The following is a 26170-nucleotide window of genomic DNA, read 5'->3' as shown; positions in this document are numbered from 1 at the left end:
CAGCTTATTGTTAAATTATTCTGACGTTTTTTCCAATACAAAAGTGTAGTAACCAAACTGCGTTACCCACTCCAGCCAGCAGATGGCGATATGCGTCTTTCAGGTGTTGATTCTTGCGTGACGTATAATGGACTGGACCGGACGCTTCTTCAGGAACAACAACGCGGCTACTCTTTCAACCACCTCGGTAGCTTGCTAGCCAACATAAAACTGAAAGATTGACGCTTTAGACCATGTTAATGTACATTAGCTAATCTCAGTGTTTTAAACACATTTCAGTTGACGTATCAACTGGTTAACTTTAACCTAATTTGCTTGTTAAATTTTCAAAGTTGTTAAAACATTGATACTGAGCCTAGCTTTAGGCTAGTCGCTAATTCTAACATCCCAGACCATGAGCTCACTAAACTACTCCTCCCCCGTTAAAGAAGAGGTCTGCTGTATGCAGAAAGAAGCTCGGAGGCTGAACATTATCGTGAAAGAAGAATATGATGTTATAGAGGAAACAGAGGAAGAACCTTTCAGAGAGGAAGACGATGCTATCTCAATAAAGGTGGAGGAGGAAGACGTCTTGGGAGTGAAAGTGGAGGAGACAGAATATCAGATTAACACCAGTGAGTACTGTCTTAAAAACAGAGCCACACACTATGCCGTTAGTTTATCTAATGTGGGGATTTTAAGGGGCATTCTACTGAAGTTCTACACGTGAATATGTTGTTCAGTACTGTAGGAATTGTTAAAGGGGCCATCTGCCTTTGTTAGTTTTAATCTGCCATTGGTACATATATTTTGGGGACTTTTAAATTAGATTTATTAAATTCTCCATGTGGTCTACATTAAAGTGCATCTCATCTAGTATAACAGGCTTTTAAAATGCAATGTTGGAGCATAATTTATACTTAAAATATCAAAGGTATGCAAAAGGGACCCATTCGGTGGAACGACCCTTTAACATTTGCATTTTAGACCCTGTTTAGATATATTAATGCCTCTTGTAAGACCCTATGATTATAATAGACGGTCGTAAGTTCACTATCTGTTTGATGTTCTCATTCACACAGGAGAGAGACATGACTATTGTGGATCCTCTGGGGAGCCTCAACAACATCCTGATGCTGACGAGGAAGAGAAGAGTCTCTCCAGATCAGACCACCAGATGGTACAGCTTGGTCTGGTCTAACATACAGCTTGCTCTATCAGAGTCTGGGCTGGGTTTCTGTAAACCACTTCATGACAACAGTGGCATCAGCATCCATAATGATATGTGTCTGTGTCCCCTCTTTATGGTTACCAGGACAACGCTAGCCCTTCCACCCTCCCAGGGTCCCCATGTCGTGCCTCTCCCGGTAGCGCCTCACTGTTGGGTATGAAGAGGTTGTCTGTGCTGCTGGTGGACTGCAGGAAAACAACGGGGCTGAGTGGAACTGTGAGAGGAAGAGAAGAGAAGAAAGGATCAGGTTTAACTCATCAAAGTAAGTGCTGTAGTTTAGTTTGAACAAATACAATAGATCTGCCCACTGGTATCTGTTACCAGGACAACCAGCAGAGTTCTGTTAGTTGACAGGAAGATAGACTGGTATCTGTTACCTGGACAACCAGCAGAGTTCTGTTAGTTGACAGGAAGATAGACTGGTATCTGTTACCAGGACAACCAGCAGAGTTATGTTAGTTGACAGGAAGATAGACTGGTGGATATGGATGTTATGAATATCATAACACTGATAAAGGATTCTGCCAATGAAAAGAGAGAAACCAATAGACCATATATGACCTTGATGAAACTTAGATTTAGAGAGAAAGTTTCAAGATGATCTGATGTAAGGTGCATGTTTTACTAAACCTTTTCCTAAAAACATGATGGATGTTACATTGCCTGTCCCAGTCAACCCCCCCCCCCCCCCTTTCTTTTCAAGACTCTAGAACACACAAACTAAACTCCAGACACTTAAATGTGGTCTGTATTGCTTCATTAACATTTGATCTACACAACTTGTTAAACATGGCCAATATATATTTTAAAACAAGCTCCTTTTTTGTCTTTACCTCCGTCTCTGTAATGGACAAAGTTCATTTCATTTCCTACTTTAACAGGTCAAGTAAAGCCTGAACTCCGACATATTGACCTTAAAGAACATGGTTCATTTGAAAATGACTAACTTTATTCATAAAATGTGTAACTGACACCAGTGTGCTGCTAACAGTTTAGTTTCCTCCACTGTCCCTGCTCAAACCAGTGATCCTCTGCTTCTCAACACACGTGACCGCTCTCCTTGAGAATAAACTATATTCAGAGTTCTAGAGCCACACACTCACTATAGCACAATAATTACTATAGCAGTGTATTTAACAGATGGTGAGATCAGAAACAAATCAGCCCCTTTGTTGCTCTGTTTCAGAGCTACTCTGCCTTCTGACGAAGGAAAACCTTTTCAACTATAAATGTATATTTGGCTGCCATTTAGGCTGCAACAACTATACAATGGAACACCCCCTGATCTGTTGTTTTATGAAGGGTCACCTACGCCCAGAACCCAAACAGCTAGTCCCATCCTGGGATTTTTATGTTTTGCTTGAGGCCATTTCTGCTGTTGGAGCCGCTGGAAAGAATAAAAATTAGATTTATATTGTTTAAAACCGCTTTACTTTAGCCATTATATCCGTATAATGAGTTACACCCCCGTACCTTCATGAGGTTCTATGGTAGCAAGGGTCTGACACCTCCGGAGGGCTTGATGGCTCAATCCACCAGAGGTATGGCTACAACATAGGCATTGTTCAAAGGCATCTCTGTTGAAGAGATCTGTAATGCAGCATGTTGTGGTGATGTACCTTCATGAGGTTCTACTGACTGGACATCACTACACATACGGTGAGTAGAGTGGGGACCTCTGAGGGATGATCCTGTCTAGACTTGGCATCAGAGAGTATATGAGCTCTGTGGTAGTTGACTATATCCCCAAAGTGAGAGACTAACGAGTCACTGAAATAGAACTGAAGGTTCCCTAACAGAACCCTGATTCTATGATATTCACCAGGTTACCTAACAGAACCCTGATTCTATGATATTCACCAGGTTACCTAACAGAACCCTGATTCTATGATATTCACCAGGTTACCTAACAGAACCCTGATTCTATGATATTCACCAGGTTACCTAACAGAACCCTGATTCTATGATATTCACCAGGTTACCTAACAGAACCCTGATTCTATGATATTCACCAGGTTACCTAACAGAACCCTGATTCTATGATATTCACCAGGTTACCTAACAGAACCCTGATTCTATGATATTCACCAGGTTACCTAACAGAACCCTGATTCTATGATATTCACCAGGTTACCTAACAGAACCCTGATTCTATGATATTCACCAGGTTACCTAACAGAACCCTGATTCTATGATATTCACCAGGTTACCTTTCACACATGGAAGACGGGAGCGACTATGTCCCTGTAATAGGAAGTGGTCTGCTATTGGCCGTTGCTATCGGAGAGTACAGTGCCTCCTGAAAGTATTCAGACCCCTTGACTTTTTCCACATTTTGTTACATTACAGCCTTTTCTAAAAACACAATACCCCATACTGACAAAGCAAAAACATTTTTGTTTGATAATTTTGCTAATTTATCAAAAAATACAAAACTGAAATATTACATTTACTTAAGTATTCAGACCCTATACTCAGAACTCTGTTCAAGCAGCAGGTTCTGCTCTGGAGCAGGTTTTCATCAAAGATCTCTCTTAACCTGTTTGTGACTGCCCCCCCTTTCCTCAATTTCCACCTGAAAACATACCCTAATCTAACTGCTTGTAGCTCAGGCCTAGAAGGAAGGATATGCATATTCTTGGTATCATTTGAAAGGAAACATTCTGGAGTTTGTGTAAATGTGAATTGAATGTAGGAGAATATAACACAATAGATCTGGTAGAAGAAAATACAAGGAAATCAACAGACGTTTTTTGTTCTTTTACTGTTGTTGCATCTTTAAAAATCAACAAGAAAGGCCAAACATTCAGTTATGATACTGGGGATCATTTCAAATCCGAACATAAGTAGGCAACAGTATTTGACCAAAGTTTCAGATGGATACCTTCAGGAATGAGTAAGGTACATGCGATTGAGCATGAAGTCAACCAGGTGTCCCTCACAAGTTTCCCAATTGTACCCAAGTGGCCGAATTGGTACAATGATACAAATAACTATATACAAAATACAAAACAATTATTGTAACATACCCCAAAATATATATATTTGAAAAATTCAAGAAAAAAAAAGAATATTAAAAATAAATAAAAATTAACAACGGTAACTATTTACACTTCAAATGTTCAATCATGTGAAGACTCTCAGTCCTCTACACAATGTTGCGCTCCTGATGCCATATCCCATAGCAGTCTCTCTCTGGTGTGAAACAGAGGGTCACAGCACAGGTGTTGCAGGTGACAGGGGACTTCTTATGGCACAGGGCACAACGAAGCCGCCCTACTGAGCCTTTTTTTCCCTGAGGCACATCCCTGCCTGCAATGATGAATTTCAGCATGTGCGTACCGCTGGTTGGAGCAGAAGGGACAGAGGTAGAGGGGACAGAAGGTGCTACAGTGTTCTTGCTGTAGTTAGCAAGCTCCTGGATGAGCAGCTCCCTAAAGGCTAGCTGTGAGATTGGGGGCTGTCCACAGTTCTTGGCCATTTCCTTCTGGAGGATGAAGGAATTCACCACAGCAATGTCAATAAAATGATAAAACAAAGTTTTGTACCATTTCATGGTCTTGTGAAGAACATTATAGTAGCCTATCAGCGCATCCGATAGGTCTACACCCCCCATGCTCTTATTGTAATCCCTCACAGCATCTGGAATGGGGACATTTCTGGCAGTCCATGCGCCTGTAGGACCTTTCAAACGTCGAACAACGTGATCCCCACCGAACGACTTGTGAATAGTGGAACACATGACTACCTCTCGAGTGTCCATCCACTTCACAAACAGCAGGCCATCTTCACGGATCCATCTCATGGTACCCCGCTCAGCCCGCTTAGGCATGTCGTTCACCCTGGTTTTTGGAAAACCCACTCGGTTGGTCCGAATGGTGCCACAGGCCCACATCTCCAGCTTCCTCAGGTCTGTGAACAGGGTAGGGCTTGTGTAGAAGTTGTCTACAAATAGTTTGTAGCCCTTCCCCAGCAGCTGGAAATCTAATAACTGCATCACAGAGTCATAACTGAGTCCCTTACCGCTCGCACAAGTGTTCTTCCCCTCATAAACAAAAAAATTGCACGTGTATGCACACGCAGAATCGGCCAAAACAAACAGCTTGTAACCCCATTTTGTCGGTTTGTTGCGCATGTACTGTTTTAGGCCAATTCTGGCCTTTGAGGCTACCATTCTCTCATCTATGGAAAGGTTCTGGGCGGGCTGAAAATGATTCTTGCAGGCCTCAACGATATCGTGGTAGAGAGGTTTGATCTTGCAGAGCTTATCAAACCCTGCCGTGCCTCGTTTCGTCTCGTTGTCCTTATCAACTTCTGGGTCACTGATGTGAAGCGCCCATGAAATTGTCAGAAACCTTTTCCTAGACATGACCGTTGAGGGGAAAGGCAGTTGATAGAGTGGTGCAGTTTTCCAGTAGTGTTTGAGGTTCTTCAACTTCACCAGCCCCATGTATATGACCATAGGCAGGTAGCAAAACAGATCTGAAATGGAAATGTCCTTCCATGTCTCTGTCTTGCCTTCCTGCTTCTTAGCCCCATATTTATTAGTGTTCATCACCAGGGTATCAACAACTGCCGAGGTGAAAAACAACTGGAAAAGTTGCATGGGGGTGTATTTGGAAGTCAGGTCCAATTGAGGGCCTACTGGGCGTTTTGGGCGGAAAAGTGGAGATGGTGGGGCCACATCTTCCTCTAGAACAGACCCCTCCTGGATGGACCAGCTTCAGTGGGGGATTTGCACCTTGGCTCCCAATCAGAATCGCTGGGACTGTGAAATAAAGACACAGACACATATTATATATACAAATAGTGCCTATGGTGAGGTTGTCCATTTCATTTTAGATATAAAATACATGGAAACAATTAGGTAATAACTATACAGACACATATTATAGAAGCACAATTTGTGACCATGGTGAGGTTTTGTCCATTTCATTTTAGAAATAAAATACATGGAAAAAATTAGGTAATAATTATACAGACACATTATAGAAGCACAATTTGTGACCATGGTGAGGTTGTCCAGACACACAGACATACACCCACAATGTAGAGCAATATGTACTTTCTACATTTCAATATACTTGTGTACTTTATATTTCATGTCCTAGTCATATTTTTATATAAGGCAAATAAAATACAAATATCTCAAACAACTCAAATGAATTATATTTGATATTATTAATTTCAAACAACGTTACTCACCGATCCAAAACTGCGTCTTCCCCGTAGAGGAACATCTCCTCAAATTCAGAATCAAAAGATTGATTAGACTCACTAGATTCATTATGGTGTTCACTATCTCTATCAATTTCCTCAATTATATCGTTTAAGTCCGTGTACTTTGTCTTCGTCTTTGCTTTGACTGATTTATTTGCCATTATTATGTCTTGAACATGCTCTAAAATAAACTGTTGCGGTGCGTAAACGGCGTGTCTGTTTCTTGTAGAATTTTCAATGGCGAATGGCTGTGTGTACGCACGAGTTTAGGACAAAGGATATTCTTCCCGGGTCGAACCATTACATGTTCCCATTTACCTCAGTTCATTGGCTATCTATCCAACTAGATTTCAAGAAGATCAGTGGTCATTGGTCCGAAATACAGTCAATCAACGAAGGACAGGCCACCTGATTTGCGCGTAATGAGGTCGTTGTTTGGTGTGTTCAAATCAATTTTTTTCGGTCAATATGTCCCGGGAAAAGAACCATGAAGTTTGGTTGTTTTACTAACAAACAGAGGATTGTAATGAAACCGAACTTGACTTGATAAACGTCCCTTTAGAGTGAGGAATTACAATGAATGTTACGTCCAAAGTTGAAGGACGCTGAATTTTCCACACAAGCCGTTCACAAAATGTTTCGTGTTAGGCTATAAAAATGGATTATATCGAACAAAACGCCACTTGATTGTTTCGTCGTGACCTTTAGGATTGCCAAAAGAAGAAAATTACCTAAGGTAATTGATGATTTTTATTGCTATTTCTGACTTTCGTGACTAATGTACTTTGCTGTAACTGCACCTGTGTTGTTTACTGTTGTTTACTGATCGATAATCGCTTTTGCAGTGAAGCTTTTCGAAATCAGACATATTGGCTAGATTAACAAGAGGTATAGCTTTGATTTGGTGTATAACACTTCTGATTTAATTGAAGCTAAATATGTATAAATATGTCATTTCACCAATTTTTTATTTTTTTTGTGAAACGTTCCGCTAGCGGAACCCCGGGGCTAGACAGGTTAAAGGAGGACTGTAGCATCTAATGATGAAACATTATGGAGTCTTAAAGGAGGACTGGGATGGGAAAGGAAAGGGGATATCTAGTCAGTCACAACTGAATCCATTCACCCTAAATGTGTCTTCCGCATTGAACCCAACCCCTCTGAATCAGAGTGGTGCGGGGGCTGCCTTAATCGACGTCCACGTTATCGGCGCCCGGGAAGCAGTTGTTGGGGGTTAACTGCCTTGCTCAAGGGTAGAACGGCAGCTTTTTTCTACCTTGCGGGCGTTCGGATTCGAACCAGCGACTTCTTGGTTAATGGCCCAACATTCTTAATCTCTAGTCTAGTCACAAATGTTCCAACTTCAATATATTATTTCTCAATGATGCTTTAAAACCTCTCTAGGGGGTGTGGGACGCTATCGTCCCACCTGGCCAACATCCAGTGAAATTACAGAGCGCCAAATTCCAAAACAGAAATACTCATTATAAAAATTCATGAAACATACAAGTGTTATACATCGGTTTAAAGATTAAGTTCTTGTTCATCCAGCCACGGTGTCAGATTTCAAAAAAGACTTTACGGCGAAAGCAAACCATGCGATTATCTGAGAACAGCGCCCAGCAGACAAATCATAACAAACAGTAACCGGCCATGTAGACGAGTAACATAAGTCAGAAATAGCGATTAAAATTAATCACTTACCTTTGATGATCTTCATATGATTACAGTCACAAAACTCCCAGTTACCCAATAAATGTTTGTTTTGTTCGATCAAGTCCCTCTTCATATCCAAAAACCTCTGTTTGTTAGCGCGTTTTGTTCAGTAAAACACTGTCTCAAACAACATCCGGTGAAATTTCAGAGCTTGAAACTCAACAAAACAGAAATTCTCATAATCTACATACATGAAAGACACAAATGTTATACACCAGCTTAAAGATAAACTTCTTGTTAATCCAACCACTGTGTCAGATTTCAAAAAGGCTTTCCGTCGAAAGCAAACCATGCGATTATCTGAGAACAGCGCCCAGCAGACAAATCATTACAAACAGTTAGCAGCCAAGAAGAAGAGTAACAAAAGCCAGAAATAGCGTTAAAATGTATCACTTACCTTTGATCTTCATATGGTTGCACTCCGAAGACTCCATGTTACACAATAAATGTTTGTTTTGTTCGATAAAGTCACTCTTTATGTCCAAAAACCTCAGTTTTCTTGGTGCGTTTTGTTCAGTAATACATTGGAACAAAGCGCGGTCACAGCAGTCAAAAAATCTGAAAAGTACCATAAAATTTCGTAGAAACATGTCAAACAGTGTTTATAATCCAGCCTCATTGTTGTTTTTGTCATAAATAATCGATCATATTTCAACCGGACAAAAGCTTCGTCAATAGAAGAGGAGAAACAAGAAATGCGCCCTTCCGATCATGCGCTGGGCTCATGGCTGGAAATTTCCACTGTACACTCATTGAACGTGCTGTTTCTCCCTCATTTTTCAGAGTAAAAGCCTGAAACGATGCCTAAAGACTGGCCACATGTTGAGGAAGCAATAGAGATAGTGACCTGCGTCATAAGTCTTTGTATGGTGGATAGGCTTTCAATGGAAAAACAGGCATTTCAAAATAAAAGCATTTCCTGGATGGATTTTCCTCAGGTTCTCACCTGCCATTTCAGTTCTGTTATACTCACAGACATTTTTTTAACAGTTTTAGAAACTTTGGAGTGGTTTCTATCCAAATCTACTAATTTGCATACCCTAGCTTCTGGGCCTGAGTAGCAGGCAGATTACTTTGGGCACGCTTTTCATCCAAAATCCCGAATGCTGCCCCCTACCCTAGTGAGGTTAAAGGAGAAGTTTACCCAAAATCCAGAAACTCTGAAGTGATTCCATACATTGAAACTAGTCCAGTGGAGTTTTCTCTCTCCCTGTAGTGCTGTACTGAAACAGCTGCAAAACGTGACTTGTGACGTTGCTGGATGCGGGCCTCACTCTGCTGCTTTGCCAGTTTGTTATTGTATTACAGCTATGGCCTTTGGTTTTCACCTGGAATTGTTTATTTATGTTTGAGAAAAAAACACTTTGTATTGATATAAATGTATATAAATATGATGTCATAGTGAATTCATGACATGTGACTGAACAAGCCTTTTCGTACTTCATAACATGGCTACATACAGTGCCTCCGGAAAGTATTCAGACACCTTGACTTTTCCATATTTTGTTACGTTACAGCCTGATTCAATCTACACACAAATACCCCTTAAACCTGTCTAGGACATGCGTTCCGCTGGCAGAACCCCTCGACAACATTCCGCTGAAAAGGCAGCGCGGGTAATTCAATTTTTTTTTTTGAAATATGTCACTTTCACACATTAACAAGTCCAATACAGCAAATGAAAGATAAACATCTTATTAATCTACCCATCGTGTCCGATTTCAAAAATGCTTTACAGCGAAAGCACAGCATATGATTATGTTAGATCACCACCAAGTCAAAAAAACACAGACATTTTTCCAGCCAAAGATAGGAGTCACAAAAAGCAGAAATAGAGATAAAATTAATCACTAACCTCTGATGATCTTCATCAGATGACACTCATAGGACATAATGTTACGCAATACATGTATGTTTTGTTCGATAATGTGCATATTTATATCCAAAAATCTCAGTTTACATTGGCACCATGTTCAGAAATGCCTCCAAAATATCCAGAGAAATTGCAGAGAGCCACATCATATAAATCAAATCAAGTTTATTTTATATAGCCCTTAGTACATCAGCTAATATCTCAAAGTGCTGTACAGAAACCCAGCCTAAAACCCCAAACAGCAGGCAATGCAGGTGAAGAAGCACGGTGGCTAGGAAAAACTCCCTAGAAAGGCCAAAACCTAGGAAGAAACCTAGAGAGGAACCAGGCTATGAGGGGTGGCCAGTCCTCTTCTGGCTGTGCCGGGTGGAGATTATAACAGAACTATGCCAAGATGTTCAAAATGTTCATAAGTGACAAGCATGGTCAAATAATAATCAGGAATAAATGTCAGTTGGCTTTTCATAGCCGATCATTAAGACTTGAAAACAGCAGGTCTGGGACAGGTGGCGGTTCCATAACCGAAGGCAGAACAGTTGAAACTGGAATAACAGCAAGGCCAGGTGGACTGGGGACAGCAAGGAGTCATCATGCCCAGTAGTCCTGACGTATGGTCCTAGGGCTCAGGTCCTCCGAGAGAGAGAAAGAAAGAGAGAACGAGAGAATTAGAGAGAGCATACTTAAATTCACACAGGACACTGGATAAGACAGGAGAAGTACTCCAGGTATAACCAACTGACCCTAGCCCCGGACACATAAACTACTGCAGCATAAATACTGGAGGCTGAGACAGGAGGGGTCAGGAGATACTGTGGCCCCATCCGATGATACCCCCGGACAGGGCCAAACAGGAAGGATATAACCCCACCCACTTTGCCAAAGCACAGCCCCCGCACCACTAGAGGGATATCTTCAACCACCAACTTACAACCCAGGGACAAGGCCGAGTATAGCCCACAAAGATCTCCACCACAGCACAAACCAAGGGGGGGCGCCAACCCAGACAGGAAGATCACGTCAGTAACTCAACCCACTCAAGTGACGCACCCCTCCTAGGGACGGCATGAAAGAGCACCAGTAAGCCAGTGACTCAGCCCCTGTAATAGGGTTAGAGGCAGAGAATCCCAGTGGAGAGAGGGGAACCGGCCAGGCAGAGACAGCAAGGGCGGTTCGTTGCTCCAGAGCCTTTCCGTTCACCTTCACACTCCTGGGCCAGATTACACTCAATCATATGACCTACTGAAGAGATAAGTCTTCAGTAAAGACTTAAAGGTTGAGACCGAGTCTGCGTCTCTCACATGGGTAGGCAGACCGTTCCATAAAAATGGAGATCTATAGGAGAAAGCCCTGCCTCCTGCTGTTTGCTTAGAAATTCTAGGGACAATTAGGAGGCCTGCGTCTTGTGACCATAGCGTACGTATAGATATGTACGGCAGGACCAACTCGGAAAGATAGGTAGGAGCAAGCCCATGTAACGCTTTATAGGTTAACAGTAAAACCTTGAAATCAGCCTTTGCCTTAACAGGAAGCCAGTGTAGGGAAGCTAGCACTGGAGTAATATGATCAAATTTCTTGGTTCTAGTCAGGATTCTAGCAGCCGTATTTAGCACTATCTGGAGTTTATTTGGTGCTTTATCCGGGTAGCCGGAAAGTAGAGCATTGCAGTAGTCTAGCCTAGAAGTAACAAATGCATGGATTAATTTTTCTGCATCATTTTTGGACAGAAAATGTCTGATTTTTGCAATGTTACGTAGATGGAAAAAAGCTGTCCTTGAAACAGTCTTGATATGTTCGTGAAAAGAGAGATCAGGGTCAAGAGTAACGCCGAGGTCCTTCACAGTTTTATTTGAGACGACTTTACAACCATCAAGATTAATTGTCAGATTTAACAGAAGATCTCTTTGTTTCTTGGGACCTAGAACAAGCATCTCTGTTTTGTCCGAGTTTAAAAGTAGAAAGTTTTCAGCCATCCACTTCCTTATGTCTGAAACACAGGCTTCTAGCGAGGGCAATTTTGGGGCTTCACCATGTTTCATTGAAATGTACAGCTGTGTGTCATCCGCATAGCAGTGAAAGTTAACATTATGTTTTCGAATAACATCCCCAAGGGGTAAAATATATAGTGAAAACAATAGTGGTCCTAAAACGGAACCTTGAGGAACACCGAAATGTACAGTTGATTTGTCAGAGGACAAACCATTCACAGAGACAAACTGATATCTTTCCGACAGGTAAGATCTAAACCAGGCCAGAACTTGTCCGTGTAGACCAATTTGGGTTTCCAGTCTCTCCAAAAGAATGTGGTGATCGATGTTGTCAAAGGCAGCACTAAGGTCTAGTAGCACGAGGACAGATGCAGAGCCTCGGTCTAACGCCATTAAAAGGTAATTTACCACCTTCACAAGTGCAGTCTCAGTGCTAAACCAGACTGAAGCATTTCGTACACATTGTTTGTCTTCAGGAAGGCAGTGAGTTGCTGCGCAACAGCTTTTTCTAAAACTTTTGAGAGGAATGGAAGATTCGATATAGGCCGATAGTTTTTTTATATTTTCCGGGTCAAGGTTTGGCTTTTTCAAGAGAGGCTTTATTACTGCCACTTTTAGTGAGTTTGGTACACATGCGGTGGATAGAGAGCTGTTTATTATGTTCAACATAGGAGGGCCAAGCACAGGAAGCAGCTCTTTCAGTAGTTTAGTAGAAATAGGATCCAGTATGCAGCTTGAAGGTTTAGAGGCCATGATTATTTTCATCATTGTGTCAAGAGATATAGTACTAAAACACTTAAGTGTCTCTCCCGATCCCAGGCCCTGGCAGAGCTGTGCAGATCCAGGACAGCTAAGCCCTGGAGGAATACGCAGATTCAAAGAGGAGTCCGTAATTTGCTTTCTAATGGTCATTATCTTTTCCTCAAAGAAGTTCATGAATTTATTACTGCTGAAGTGAAAGCCATCCTCTCTTGGGGAATGCTGCTTTTTAGATAGCTTTGCAACAGTATCAAAAATAAATTTTGGATTGTTCTTATTTTCCTCAATTAAGTTGGAAAAGTAGGATGATCGAGCAGCAGTGAGGGCTCTTCGGTACTGCACGGTACTGTCTTTCCAAGCTAGTCGGAAGACTTAAAGTTTGGTGTGGCGCCATTTCCGTTCCAATTTTCTGGAAGCTTGCTTCAAAGCTCGGGTATTTTCTGTATACCAGGGAGCTAGTTTCTTATGACAAATGTTTTTCGTTTTTAGGGGTGCAACTGCATCTAGGGTATTGCGCAAGGTTAAATTGAGTTCCTCAGTTAGGTGGTTAACTGATTTTTGTCCTCTGACGTTCTTGGGTAGGCAGAAGGAGTCTGGAAGGGCATCAAGGAATTTTTGTGTTGTCTGAGAATTTATAGCACGACTTTTGATGCTCCTTGGTTGGGGTCTGAGCAGATTATTTGTTGCGATTGCAAACGTAATAAAATGGTGGTCCGATAGTCCAGGATTATGTGGAAAAACATTAAGATCTACAACATTTATTCCATGGGACAAAACTAGGTCCAGAGTATGACTGTGGCAGTGAGTAGGTCCAGAGACATGTTGGACAAAACCCACTGAGTCGATGATGGCGCCGAAAGACTTTTGGAGTGGGTCTGTGGACTTCTCCACATGAATATTAAAATCACCAAAAATTAGAATATGATCTGCTATGACTACAAGGTCTGATAGGAATTCAGGGAACTCAGAGAGGAATGCTGTATATGGCCCAGGAGGCCTGTAAACAGTAGCTATAAAAAGTGATTGAGTAGGCTGCATAGATTTCATGACTAGAAGCTCAAAAGACGAAAACGTCATTTTCTTTTTTGTAAATTGAAATTTGATATCGTAAATGTTAGCAACACCTCCGCCTTTGCGGGATGCACGGGGGATTCGCGGGATGCACGGGGGATATGGTCATATAACAGAAATACTCTGAAAATCACATTTACACAAGCATCGTTGATCATTTCCAAACTGATTGCAGATTTTCCTGACAAGGTTGCCAGTCTGGCATCCTCAACCATAGTGCCGTTTAGGCACACGCCCCCTATCAGAGGAGGTCGGTATGTGTCTGCTGGTGAATCACCCAAGCCACACAGGAAAACCTCATGTTCGGTTAAGTTCCGAGTTGAACTCACCTTGTCATTTGTCACCAATGGCGAACTCATGACCAAGTTCACCGGGTTTGTGGCAGATGCTGACGTCGAACCCACGCCGTTGCGCAATGTATGACAGGTAGCCTTGGAAGAATGCGGGGAAGTCAACGGAGTTGGCATACATATTTGTCACCAGATTTGGTTGGTTTTCCAATCCATTAGTGGTACCAAACGGTCAATTAAATCTATCCCAATAAGCATCCGTTCGATGTCGATGGTAATCGCTTTCGAAGTTGAGTTTAAGTAGGAGACACTTGGTTAGTGGCGAGGTAACTTCGGTGAAACCCCTAAGCTTCGTGTCGCAACGTTCCGTTTTCAACCAACGGTCTGTTGGGTCCACTGCCCCTTTTAGTTCATCCAGCAAGGTTTCGGATATGAGTGAAATTGTCAAACCCGAATCTATGAGAGCGTGACAGGTCAAACAGTCCTCCAGGACTGTTCTAAGGTATGGCCTGTTCGAGTTGGGTTTTCTCATCATATCCCCAACATAATGGAGTGGGTTGGGAGTACCGAGCGGTTTGTAATCTGTGTCGATTTCCAAGACGGATAACTCACCTATGTGACCCAGTGGGTCCTCTATCGGAATGTGAGAGGAATCATCTGTTGCAAAGCTGCTTATCTAGAACGAGTGGTCCCTGGACAGGGATTGGAGTGGGGGCGGGGGTATTGGAAATGTTGACGTCCTCTCGAATTGCGTTAGTTTCGGCTGACTTGGTTCCCAACAATTTTACGCCTAGTTATGTTGTCCTCTTTCTCAAATTTCTTACGATGCAGTACATCTCTTATCAGAGTTTCTATATCATTTCGCTTAGGGTTTAGATCATTGTTGAACACTTTGTTGCGCTTGTTACTCTTGTGTCCTGACCCTTTGTGAGGGTTAGGCGCAGGGACATATCGGCCAAGTTGATCTCTACGGGACCTGTTCGATTGGGGACGTTCATCATAGCTATTGCTACTGCAGTGGTTGTCAGTGTGGTGGTTACTTGGTTGCCACCCCCTTTGATCGTCATCTTTTACCGCACCTGTCCCTAATGCTGCACCTTCTAATTGGAGTGATGGTTCCCGCCTAAGCTCGAAAGTCGAGGTGTCCGGGCTCTTAGCCCGGCTTGCTTTTAATGCTTCAAAAGCGGTGCTTACAAGCTCTCAGAGCGTCGAGATTGGCAACCCAATGTGGGCAGTAGGGCCCAAGTAGTTGATGAAGTAGATGTTTGACAGAAACAGTTGTTTGAATGGTAATAGGTCTTCCATTCCCGTTTCAGTGAGCATGCCAAAGTAAGCTGAAAAAAGCAGGTGATAGTAGGTCTGTGGGTGTTCATTTTGAGCTTGTCTGATATTGTTAGCCAACGAGCTGTCGTGTTTGCGAGTCGCAGAACCACTGAATTCTATTTTCAAAACCGTGGCAAGTTTAGCGTAGTCGTGCAGGATTTCGCCACAATTTCTCTGTATATAATGGCCCATAACTTTAACACTAGCAGAGATCCTGGAACTGATATACCCTTACAGTATATTATATTCAACAATATATACAAAAATCAACATTTATATTTTCAATATTAATGTAAGAAATGTTTGAATGAAATCCGAATACTACTCATATTACAGAGCAAGTGGTAAAGATTCATGACACCCATTGTTGATTTGTAGCCTGTAGCATCTAATGATGAAACATTATGGAGTCTTGAAGGAGGACTGTAGCATCTAATGATGAAACATTATGGAGTCTTAAAGGAGGACTGTAGCATCTAATGATGAAACATTATGGAGTCTTGAAGGAGGACTGTAGCATCTAATGATGAAACATTATGGAGTCTTGAAGGAGGACTGTAGCATCTAATGATTATACATTATGGGGTCTTGAAGGAGGACTGTAGCATCTAATGATGAAACATTATGGAGTCTTGAAGGAGGACTGTAGCATCTAATGATGAAACATTATGGAGTCTTGGAGGAGGACTGTAGCATCTAATGATGAAACATTATGGAGTCTTAAAACTTCTTATGGCTAGTGGAACTCCTCGACAACATTCCGCTGAAAAGGCAGAGCGCTAAATTCAAAAATATTTTTTAGAAATATGTAACTTTGATGCATTCACAAGTGCAATACACCAAATTAAAGCTTAACTTCTTGTTAATCTACCCATCGTGTCCGATTTCAAAAAAAGCTTTACAGCGAAAGCACACCATATAATTATGTTAGGTCAGAGCCTAGTCACAAAAACACACACAGCCATTTTCCAGCCAAAGAGAGGAGTCACAAAAAGCAGAAATATAGATTAAATTAAATTTATCACTAACCTTTGATGATCTTCATAAAATGGCACTTATAGGACTTCATGTTACACAATACATGTATGTTTTGTTCGATAAAGTTCATATTTATATCCAAAAATCTCAGTTTACATTGGCGCTTTATGGTCAGTGATGTTGAGCATCGAAAACATCCGGCAAATTTTGAGGCACATCAATTTACAGAAATCCTCATAATAAACATGTAAAAGTTGATAAAAGATACAAGTATTATGCACAGAATTATAGATATACTTTTCCTTAATGCAACCGCTGTGTCAGATTTCAAAAAAGCTTTACGGAAAAAGCAAACCATGCAATAATCCGAGTACGGCGCTCAGACACAAGCCATGCAGATACCCGCCATGTTGTTGAGTCAGAAATAGCGTTTTAAATATTCACCTACCTTTGATGATCTTCAGAATGCACTCCCAGGAATCCCAGTTCAACAATAGATGTTTGTTTTGTTCGATAAAGTCCAACATTTATGTCCAAATACCTCCTTTTGTTAGCGCGTTTGGTAAACAATTTCAAGCTCACGAGGCGCGGGCAAGTCCAGGCGAAAGTTCCGATGAAAAGTTCAAAAATGTATGTTACAGTTCGTAGAAACATGTCAAACGATGTATAGAATCAATCTTTAGGCTGTTTTTAACATAAATCTTCAATAATGTTCCAACCAGCGAATTCCTTTGTCTTAAGAATTGCAATGGAACGCAGGTCGCTCTCACGTGTAGGCGCATGACCAGCTCATGCCACTCTGGCAGACCTCTGGTTGAAACAGCTCTCATTCCCCCCTCCTTCACAGTAGAAGCCTCAAACAATGTTCTAAGACTGTTGACATCTCGTGGAAGCCTTAGGAAGTGCAATATGACCCCATAGACACTGTACATTCGAAAGGCAATGAGTTGAAAACTACAAACCTCAGATTTCCCACTTCCTGGTTGGATTTTTCTCAGGTTTTCGCCTGCCATATGAGTTCTGTTATACTCACAGACATCATTCAAACAGTTTTAGAAACTTCAGAGTGTTTTCCATCCAATAATACTAATAATATGCATATCTTATCTTCTGAAGATGAGTAGCTGGCAGTTTAATTTGGATATGCTTTTCATCCAAACGTGAAATTGCTGCCCCCTATCCTAGAGAAGTTTTTAACGAATGCACGTGTGTGTGTATACTGAACCAAAATATAAACAACAATTTACAGTTTATATGAGTCAGTGATTGTAAATAAATAAACGAGGCCCTGATCTATGGACTTTACATAACTGGGCAGGGGCACAGCCATTGGTAAGCCCTGGAGTGCATACACCCACCCATTGCGGAGCCAGGCCCAGCCAATCAGAATTAGTTTTTCAACACAAAAGGGCTTCATTTCAAAGAGAAATACAACTCTGGTGGCTGGTCTCAGACAATGTGGAGGTCCTGGGCTGGCGTCGTTATATGTGGTCTGTGGTTGTGAGGCCAGTTGGATGTACTGCCAAATTCTCTAAAATGACGTTGGAGGCGGCTTCTGGTAGAGATTTTAACATTCAATTATCTGGTAACAGCTCCAGTGGATATTCCTGCAGTCAGCATGCCAATTGCACGCTCCCTCAAAACTTGAGACATCTGTGGCATTGTGTTGTGTGACAGAACTGCACATTTTAGTGGCCTTTTATTCTCCCCAGCACAAGGTGCACTTGTGTAATGATCATGCTGTTTAATCAGCTTGATATGCCACACCTGTCAGGTGGATGGATTATCTTGGCAAAGAATAAATGTTAACTAACAGGGATGTAAAAAATTCTGCAATCTTTTTTTTCAGCTCATGAAACATCCAACACTTTACATGTTGCGTTTATATTTTTGTTTATTGTAGTTACTCTCAGTTTTAGGAACATCTTCCCAAATACACTGCTCAAAAAAATAAAGGGAACACTTAAACAACACAATGTAACTTCAAGTCAATCACACTTCTGTGAAATCAAACTGTCCACTTAGGAAGCAACACTGATTGACAATAAATTTCACATGCTGTTGTGCAAATGAAATAGACAAAAGGTGGAAATTATAGGCAATTAGTAAGACACCCCCAAAAAAGGAATGGTTCTGCAGGTGGTGACCACACACCACTTCTCAGTTCCTATGCTTCCTGGCTGATGTTTTGGTCACTTTTGAATGCTGGCGGTGCTTTCACTCTAGTGGTAGCATGAGACAGAGTCTACAACCCACACAAGTGGCTCAGGTATTGCAGTTCATCCAGGATGGCACATCAATGCGAACTGTGGCAAAAAGGTTTGTTGTGTCTGTCAGCGTAGTGTCCAGAGCATGGAGGCGCTACCAGGAGACAGGCCAGTACATCAGGAGACGTGGAGGAGGCCGTAGGAGGGCAACAACCCAGCAGCAGGACCGCTACCTCCGCCGTGTCCTTTGTCCAGAATAGTTGTTGTTTTGATCTGGAACGGCAAATATCCCTCTTCATTTAGCATGGGCACTTGCCAAGTGACACGGATTACTCCAACGTCAACAAAGTTAGAAAACGGAACACGGCAAAACTCCCGAAAAAGTTTCAATAATCTGATTAAACTATATTGAAAAAACATACGTTACGAGGATATGGTGACATGTATCAAATCAAATCTAAGACGGAGATGTTCGTCTTTCATAACGACAGCTAAACAGAAGCCATATCAATGTCCTCTTTCGCGCGCTCCAGAAACAGGAAATGGACGGTCACGTCAAACAAAGACCTTTTATTCCACCTCTGACCAAGATAGACACGAAAATTCTTCTCTCACCGCATCTTGACAACCAGGGGAAGGCGTAGGAAGTGTTTGTGACTCCTACGTCACACGCCCATGTATAGGCATGCAGTTGAACAGAGCATAGATTTCTGACATTTCACTTCCTGGTCAGGAAAAATGCTGCAGAAGGATTTCTGTTTCACTCAGAGAAATAATTCAAACGTTTTTAGAAACTAGAGAGTGTTTTCTATCCAATTGTAATAATAATATGCATATTGTACGAGCAAGAATTGAGTACGACGCCGTTTGAAATGGGCACATATTATCTGGCTACTCAATACGCCCCCTGCAGCCATAAGAAGTTTTTAAGGAAGTGTGTACAATTGTGGCCAAAAGTTTTGAGAATGACACAAATATGAATTTTCAGTCTGCTGCCTCAGTTTGTATGATGGCAATTTGCATATACTCCAGAATGTTATGAAGAGTGATCAGATGAATTGTAATTAATTGCAAAGTCCCTCTTTGTCATGCAAATGAACTGAATCCCCCCCAAAACTGGAAGCTTCAAAAGGATGGTGGTGCTTGGAATCATTGTTCTTCCTCTGTCACCCATGGTTACCTGCAAGGAAACACGTGCCGTCATCATTGCTTTGCACAAAAAAGACTTCACAGGCAAGGATATTGCTGCCAGTAAGATTGCACCTAAATCAACCTTTTATCGGAACATCGATAACTTCAAGGAGAGCGGTTCAATTGTTGTGAAGAAGGCTTCAGAGCGGTTTAATTGTTGTGAAGAAGGCTTCAGAGCGGTTTAATTGTTGTGAAGAAGGCTTCAGGGCACCCAAGAAAGTCCAACAAGCGCCAGGACCGTCTCCTAAAGTTGATTCAGCTGCGGGATCGGGGCACCACCAGTACAGAGCTTGCTCAGGAATAGCAGCAGGCAGGTGTGAGTGCATCTGCACACAAACTGATATTCTGCAAAGGGTACAGGGATTGGACTGCTGAGGACTGGGGTAAAGTCATTTTCTCTGATGAATCCCATTTTCGAATGTTTGGGGCATCTGGAAAAAAGCTTGTCTGGAGAAGACAAGGTGAGCGCTTCCATCAGTCCTGTATCTTGCCAACGGTAAAGCATCCTGAGACCATGTGTGGGGTTGCTTTTCAGCCAAGGGTGTGGGCTCACTCACAATGTTGCCTAAGAACACAGCCATGAATAAGGAATGGTACCAACACATCCTCCGAGAGCAACTTCTCCCAACCATCCAGAAACAGTTCGGTGACAAACAATTCCTTTTCCAGCATGAAGGAGCACCTTGCCATAAGGCAAACGTGATAAGTGGCTTGGGGAACAAAACATCAATATTTTGGGTCCAGGGCCAGGAATCTCCCCAGACCTTAATCCCATTGAGAACTTGTGGTCAATCCTCAAGAGGCAGTTCGACAAACAAAACCCCACAAATTCTGACAAACTCCAAGCATTGATTATGCAAGAATGGGCTGCCATCACAGGATGTGGCCCAGAAGTTAATTGACACCAGGGTGGATTGCAGAGGTATTGCAAAAGAAGGGTCAACACTGCAAATAATGACTCTTTGCATCAACTTCATGTCATTGCCAATAAAAGCCTTTGACACTTATGAAATGCTTGTAATTATACTTCAGTATTTCATAGTAACATCTGACAAAAATATCTGAAGACACTGAATCAGCAAACTTTGTGGAAATTAATATTTGTGTCATTCTCAAAACTTTTGGCCACAACTGTAGCTCGCATTCTGTATCATACAGCTATGAAAGTTATATATTTAGAACCACCTGCTCGATTGGAATTAAGCGACGTCTGTGTCTTGAGTGTCCAAGAACGGTTTAGTTTTTTGTGTTCTGACTTGTAAAACAGAATGAATAAAAAAGTAATGTAAACATTATCAGTAATTACCAGGAAACTCCACAACATTTGTTTTAAAATCACACCAAGATTGCTAAAACTGGCCTTAGGTTATTGAGCGATCTGATTAGGATTTACCCTCGTAGCAAGGCCTATTTATCATGTGGAGGTTTCATTCAGGTCTCTTTTTTTAAAAACACACTGTCTTTAGCAGGAGAAAGTCCAGACTCAGAGGATCCAGAGCCAGGGACGTCCAAACCAACAAGAAGACACCAGTGTTCCCACTGTGGCAAGTGTTTTAAACAGTTAGGGAACCTGAAAGAACACGAGAGAATACACACAGGTGAGAAGCCTTACCACTGCTCCCAGTGTGGAAAGTGTTTCAACCAGCTTTGGGAGCTGAAAAAACACGAGAGAATACACACAGGGGAGAAGCCTTACCACTGCTCCCAGTGTGGCAAGTGGTTTAAACAGTTAGGGAATCTGAAAGAACACGAGAGAATACACACAGGTGAGAAGCCTTACCACTGCTCCCAGTGTGGAAAGGGTTTCGGCCAGCCGGCCCATCTGAAACGGCATGAGAGAATACACACAGGGGAGAAGCCTTACCACTGCTCCCAGTGCGGAAAGAGTTGTAACGATTTAGGGAACCTGAAAAAACATGAGAGAATACACACAGGGGAGAAGCCTTACCACTGCTACCAGTGCGGAAAGAGTTTTAGCGATTTAGGGAACCTGAAAAAACACCAGAGAATACACACAGGGGAGAAGCCGTACCACTGCTCCCAGTGTGGCAAGTGTTTTAAACAGTTAGGGAATCTGAAAGAACACGAGAGAATACACACAGGGGAGAATTCTTACCACTGCTCCCAGTGTGGCAAGTGTTTTAAACAGTTAGGGAATTTGAATGAACACGAGAGAATACACACAGGGGAGAATTCTTACCACTGCTCGCAGTGTGGAAAGAGTTTTAACCGGTCAGGGAATCTAAAAAAACATGAGAGAATACACACAGGGGAGAAGCCTTACCACTGCTCCCAGTGTGGCAAGTGTTTTAAACAGTTAGGGAATTTGAAATTACACGAGAGAATACACACAGGTGAGAAGCCTTACCACTGCTCCCAGTGTTTCAAAGGTTTCAGCCAGCTGGTGAATCTGAAACGGCATGAGAGAATACACACAGGGGAGAAGCCTTACCACTGCTCCTTGTGTGGAACGAGTTTTAACGATTTAGGGAACCTGAAAAAACATGAGAGAATACACACAGGGCAGAAGCCTTACCACTGCTCTCAGTGTGGAAAGTTTTTCGGCCGGTCAGGGGATCTGAAAAAACATGAGAGAATACACACAGGGAGAAGCCTTACCGTTGCTCCCAATGTGGAATGAGTTTCAACCAGCCGGGGGAGCTGAAATGGCATGAGAGAATACACACAGGGGACTTGCTGTCTTATATTGTTGACTGATAATGATTACCTGTTTTTACCATATGAACTTGAATTGTACAAAGTATACTAAAACATATATTTGTATGTTTTTATTAGAAAACATGAATTGAATATGGAGTTTGAATATAGAGTAGGTCAGATTCCTTCTGTTTTAAATGGTCCTTTTTTAAACTCTGAAACTGTGTGTGTGTTTATCTGTGTGTCATTCCTCCAGCACTGCAGATAATCAAGTGATATTTGGATGTGATGCATTTGTTCCGTTGTTTACATTTGCAATGTTGGCCCACTGATGATTTAATGAAATGAAAATGTTCACAGACTCTGTAATGCAAAATGTTAATTGTATGTGTCCACATATCTGAGTATGTGACTTGTGGTGGATGAATCAGAATTAGTTGGGTAACATAGATAATTAAGATGTCTTATCTGCATAATATGCTGATGTGATATACTTGTTATTAGAATGTATCCCTTCGGACTCTGGTGTTGGCAGTTGCACTTCTTCCCTCACCTGGGGCTCAGTCACCTGGGGCCCAGAGAGGGGAGAGGTTAGGCTTGTCTTTCCTTTGGCATTGGGGGGAGGTGTATGGCAGTGTCTGGAAGCATTGTATGTCCTCTCTGATGTTGCACTTATCCTGGGATAGTGTATGACCTAGAGGCTCACTCCCCTCAGTGAGCTTGTCCAGGAGTGGGGTCAATAAGGGGTTTTACTTGAGATGGGAGAATATAGAGTTGACAATTGAGTTATGCCATTGGATGAGTTTGTGTTTTTGTGCTATGAAGTACCAGGAACGAGATTAGAACCTCGTCTTAGGGACCAAACTGAATGATAAATTATAGCGAATGCTATCTGGCTACGGGATACTCCTTTCTCATTATAAAATCTCACTTTGTGAACTGTTCCTAGTATCTGTGGTTTGTTATGTCGACTAGGGGGTGGATCTTTGCTATAAAAGATCTCAGTAGCCATTGTGTTGCCACTCTCAACGGTTCATTAGACATAGTGAATTGTTGAAAGTCATTGCAAAGATCTTATTATTAAAGATGTAGGTTAAGTATAACTCTGATTAGTGTGTGAAGTTTGTCTCTCATTTGGTAATACAGAAATTAACCACCACAGACTAACCTTGTGAAACTGACCTATTATAATCTCCTGTTCTTGGGAGTATCATTCTGCATTTCAAACCAGCTGCACCTGCATCCTTGTATGAATAAAGTCCCTCCCAGGAACAGGAAACTAAAAAGATATGTGCTCATCACCCAATGCTTCAGGAATTCAAACTGTCTACACTGCGCTGTGTAACTCTGTTATTCTCTCTGAGCTCAGAAATAAAGAATATTGGTTTGACTTGGACTCCAGCAGATCCTTATTTTATAATATCCACCACAACTCTCCCACAGATTGCTGTTTATCATTGTCTCAGTGAAGAGTTCTTCGTTTTACTTTCCTGGGGGCATTTACAATTCTCCCACTGGTTGAATAAACGTTGTTTCCACGTCATTTCAACAAAACAAATCCATGTGATGATGTTTGATCAATGTGGGAAACTGATTGGATTTGTAAAAAGCCATGAACATCAGGTATTTTTTTTTTTCACGAACTGGCAACCTAAATCCAATGACAGGTGACATTTTGTGTTGATTTCATGTTGAATTCACGACTCAAAGAAATGTAAATAGAAACTAGATGTTGAACTGACGTCTGCCCAGTGGGCTGGTTTGAATAAGTAGCAGGTGTTGGATCAATATCCACCTTAGTAGCTAAGTTTCCATGCAATTTGTGCCAGATTTCCATGTCAATATTCTCAAATCTGCATAAAACAATATACACATTTTCCCATCAGAAATGTTTGCATCAAACAGACTTATTGTGGATAAAAGGCTTTGCGTTATGACGTAGTGCACAAGAAGAATAACGTTTGCTGTTAAATTCCGATGTACCGAATGAAAAATACAAGTTAAATTGGTTTCCATCACATTTTCAACTCCACTGATGGTTTTAAAAACTTGTGTGAAATAGGAAACGTGCTTTTGTCCCGTGTTCTGTAGCCTGCAGCTCACATATACAGTGCTGGTAGGCTACCTATATGATGAAATTATTATGAATGAGAGCGATATTATTGTATTTGTCAAATGGCAACCAAGCATCAATCATCATGTCACCAGAATAAGACCATCAAAATGTATTGGAAACGAGCATCAAGCTCATCACATGCAGTTTCACCACCCTGTGAAGTTCATAACTTATTTCATCTGTAGCCTAAAAAACTACATGGTTTCCCAAGTCGTAGAGGGAGGACCACACAACATATCATCACGTGACTCCAAGTTAAAACAGATGTGATGCTTAGTATATAAATATTTGTGGATAAATGAGTTTCCACCGCCATTTCTTGCTCATACATTTTTACTGACACAAAAAGACCCCACCATGTCAAACAAACTAACAAATTGTCTATCTGCATTAATAAAATTGTACAGGCATATCCTGTTTCCATCAGCCCAGTCATTACTTTTGAAATGGTTGGATCAATGTCCACCTTCATGATATGGATGAAGCCTGATTTGGAATGTCTGAGTAGTTCTATCTGATGTCATAATACACCCCTCTGATAATCAAGTGATATTTGGAATGTCTGAGTAGTTCTATATGATGTCATAATATACCTCTGATAATCAAGTGATATTTGGAATGTCTGAGTAGTTCTATCTGATGTCATAATACCCCTCTGATAATCAAGTGATATTTGGAATGTCTGAGTAGTTCTATCTGATGTCATAATACACTCTGATAGTGATACATTTGCTCCATTGTTTCCATGTCAGTTGGTTTCCCACTCTGAAGATTTATATCTGACAGAGGGGCTTTAAAGGAATACTATGGTGACATCTTAGGGTGGCTTTAAATAAATAGGATTATTAATCATAAACACCTACAGATACAATACCCTGCAGCTTTGACGTCAAGAAGAGAATGGTCTGATGGGTGGTGGTGCTACTCTATAGGTAAGGCTGTCCAATATGAATGTTCAATACACACAATAGGTTGATCAGTAGCCAGTTAGCTAGCTGCTCCATCTTAACACAGCTAGTAAGTCTGTACAGTCCAATGAATGTTCAATTCTCACAATAGGTTGACTATGGAGGTGATGTACCACAGTCAAAGTCCTGCAATAAAAGCTAAGACGCTAATATTTGTGTAAACTATACATAGTTGTGTTCTGTGGTTGTCACTGAGTTGGCTGATGTCCCATTTCATGGGGTCACTCCATAGTTAAAGCTGAACAGTGACTATAGAACATCTACACGCCTTTTAACTTTTTGACACGTTTTGCTCCTTAAAATTAAATCTATAAAGGGATTAAATTAGATTTAGTAGAAAATGTTGAACAATTTTTTAGTTTACATCATAATTGGATAAGTCTGTCCCCCGTCCAAGTTAATACTTGGTGGAAGCCATTACAGTTTCATTAAGATTCCACCAACTTTGTCCAAAATACATCCATAGTTTTTGTCAAAACTGCTCATTGGTGGACAGCGATATTTAAACCAGATGGGTTTTTTCAGTACATTTAAGTCAGGACTGAGATCAGACCACTTAGGAACACTCAACAAGTCTCGCCATTCTGGTGTGTTTTTTGCATAAA

General features: G+C 41.5%; 1 pseudogene; it reads left to right on the top strand.

Moving 5' to 3' along the window:
- Positions 1 to 80: 80 nt before the first annotated feature.
- LOC129846091 (zinc finger protein ZFP2-like) lies at positions 81 to 23871 on the top strand (annotated as a pseudogene).
- Positions 23872 to 26170: the final 2299 nt, after the last annotated feature.

Source organism: Salvelinus fontinalis, unplaced genomic scaffold (assembly GCF_029448725.1).
Source record: "Salvelinus fontinalis isolate EN_2023a unplaced genomic scaffold, ASM2944872v1 scaffold_0454, whole genome shotgun sequence".
Lineage (NCBI taxonomy): Eukaryota > Metazoa > Chordata > Actinopteri > Salmoniformes > Salmonidae > Salvelinus > Salvelinus fontinalis.
Note: the sequence above shows the minus strand (reverse complement) of the source record. Positions and strands in the feature narration are given on the sequence as shown.